Genomic DNA, 2,584 nt, shown 5'->3' with positions numbered 1-2,584 from the left:
TAAACTATTAAAAAAAAAAGAAAAGAACTTTAAAGATACGGTTAAAACAATCAACAGAGGAATGAAAATAGTATACTAAAAATATTTGTTTAACGCAAATGAGGGCAGTAAAAGAGTAACAGAGGAACAAAAAAGACATGAGACATAAGAAAATAAATAGCAAAATGGATTGACATAAATCAAATCATATCAATACTTACATTAAATGTGAGTAGCGTAAATACTCCACTTAAAAGATATATGGATAATAAAGTAAGATCCAAACAGATGCTGTCTACAAGAGGCACATTTTTAAATCAAAGGTATAAATAGGTTGAAAGTAAAAAGGATGGAAAAAGATATATTATGTTAATAGTAACCATAAAACAGTGGGAATAATTAAATTAACATCAGACAAAATTAGAGTTTAAGACAAGAAACATTACTATAGACAATGAGATACTCCATAATGATAAAAGAATCAATACCTCAGGAAGAAAAAACAATTATAAATAAATAAATATGCAGTTAATAGCAGAGCCCCAACATTTATGAAGCAAAATTGAAAGAACTGACAGAATTGAAAGGAGATACAGACAGTTCAACGACTACAGGAGGAGATTTCAATATGCCTCTCTCAGTGACTGATAGAACAAGTAATCAGAAAATCAGTAAGGATATAGAAGACTGGAAAAACACTTTCAATCAGTTTGACCTAACTTTTATAAAAAACTCAAACCAACAACAGTAGAATACACATTATTTTCAAGCAAACATGTAACATTCTCTAGGACAGACAACAAGACTCAATAAATTTTAGGCCTTTATGTTTTATACACAACTCAAGAAATTTAAAAAGATTGAGATCATACAAAGTATGTTCTCTGTACACAATAAAATTAAGTTAAAAATTTTAAAAGGAAGAAAATTGAGAAATCTCCAACTATTTGGAAATTAAAGCAGTCACTTCTTAATAACTCATGAGTCAAAAAAGAAAACAAAATGGAAATTAGAGAATAAATTGAACTGAATGAAAATTCAAACATAGCATATCTATATTTATTGGATGTCATTAAAACAATACTTAGAGACAAATTTATAGTTTTAAATGCTTATATTAGAGTGGGAGAAAAATCTAATATCAATAACCTAAGCTTTCTCTGCAAAGAGTTTGAAAAAGAAAAGCAAATCAAATCCAAAGTAAGAAGGAAAGGAATAATAAAGATAAAAGCAGAAATCTATGAAATAGAAAAAGCCCCAGGAAATCAGTGAAACCAAAAGTTGGTTCTTTAAAAATCTCAACAAAGTTGATAAAGCTTACTGGCCTGACCAAGAAAAAGAGAGGATACAAAAATTACCAAAATCAGCAATGAAAGAGGGGACACATCATTTACAAAAAACCTACAGCTAACTTGATATTTAATAATGGAAACTAATTGTTTTCGCCCTAAGATCAGGATTAAGGCAAGGATGTTCTCTTCCGTCTATTCAACATTGTACTAGAGGTTCTAGCCAGTGTAATAAGGGAAGAGAAAGAAATTAAAAGCATGCAGATTGGAAAGTAATAAGTAAAACTGTCTTTAATCACAGAGGACATGATTCTGTATGTAAATAATTCTAAGGAATGTACTTTAAAAACTAGTAAAACTGGGGCTGGCCCATGGCTGAGTGGTTAAGTTTGTGCACTCTGCTTTGGCGGCCCAGATTTTCACCAGTTCAGATCCTGGGCGTGGACATGGCACCACTCATCAGGCCATGCTGAGGCGGCATCCCACATAGCACAACCAGAGGCATTTACAACTAGAATATACAACTATGACCTGGGGGGCTTTGGACAGAATAAGAAGGAAAAAAAAAAAGAAGATTGGCAACAGTTGTTAGCTCAGGTGCCAATCTTAAAAAAAACCCAAACAACTAGAAAAACTAATAGACAAGTTTAACAGGGTCACAGTATGCAAGATGGATGTACATAATAAAAAACTTCCCACAAAGAAAAGCCAAGGCACAGACGATTTCACTGCTGAAGTCAGTCAAATGTCTGAAGAAGAATTAACACCAATTCCCCACAAACTCTTCCAAAAGTTAGATGAAGAGGGAACACTTCCCAACTCATTTTATGAGGCCAATATTACCCTGATACCAGAACTAGACAAAGACATCACAAGAAAAAAAACAAAACAATAGACCAATATTTCTTATGAATATAGATGCAAAAATCTTCAACAAAATACTGTCAAACTCAATCTAGCAACATCTGAAAAAGATTATACACCATGACCATGTTAGATTTCCCCCAGGAATGCAAAGTTGACTCAACATGAAAATCAATGAATGTAAGACTCTATATTAATAGAATAAAGGACAAAAACCATACGATCATCTCAATCACGCAGAAAAACTATTTGAAAAAATCCACCATACTGTCATAACAAAAATACTCAGAAAACTAGGAATATCCTTAATCTGATAAATAGCATCTATGAAAACCCCATAATTAGCAGTCAAAGATTGAAACCTCTCCCTCTAAGATGAGGAACCAGAGAACGATGTTCAATTTCACCACTTCTTTTTTTTTTGAGCAAGATTAGCCCTGAACTAACTACTG

Source organism: Equus quagga, chromosome 2, assembly GCF_021613505.1.
Source record: "Equus quagga isolate Etosha38 chromosome 2, UCLA_HA_Equagga_1.0, whole genome shotgun sequence".
Lineage (NCBI taxonomy): Eukaryota > Metazoa > Chordata > Mammalia > Perissodactyla > Equidae > Equus > Equus quagga.
Note: the sequence above shows the minus strand (reverse complement) of the source record.